The sequence below is a fragment of the Penaeus monodon genome, chromosome 31 (genome assembly GCF_015228065.2).
Source record: "Penaeus monodon isolate SGIC_2016 chromosome 31, NSTDA_Pmon_1, whole genome shotgun sequence".
Classification (NCBI taxonomy): Eukaryota; Metazoa; Arthropoda; class Malacostraca; order Decapoda; family Penaeidae; genus Penaeus; species Penaeus monodon.
This window is the reverse complement of record NC_051416.1, coordinates 18,383,716-18,383,995: the sequence shown is the minus strand read 5'-3', so window position 1 is coordinate 18,383,995 and position 280 is coordinate 18,383,716. Positions and strand designations below refer to the sequence as shown.

General features: G+C 39.3%; 1 protein-coding gene across 4 annotated transcripts in view; it reads left to right on the top strand.

Moving 5' to 3' along the window:
• LOC119593057 (glycoprotein-N-acetylgalactosamine 3-beta-galactosyltransferase 1-like) overlaps positions 1-280 on the top strand; it is a 33,479-nt gene that overhangs the window by 14,926 nt on the left and 18,273 nt on the right. The gene's annotated exons all lie outside the window — the stretch shown is intronic.

Below are 280 nucleotides of genomic sequence, written 5' to 3'. Positions count from 1 at the left end.
ATCAACCTCGCCAACGTTGATACACCCAAAATAATAATGTATCACAAATATAATCTAATTAACACTTCAAAAGTTCATATTCGTCCCCGCAATTTCATCATCTACCACCTAAATCTTGCCAACTGGTCATGGACAAGCCCTCCACAAACTCCCATCGAAATTGGTCAGTAACTTTCCGTGTAGTTTTGACAAACAAGGCACTAAGACGCCGTCAATAACCGGGAAATACCATCGATATAAGTAAATCAAGACCTTCCTGTACCCACTAATTAATGCTCAT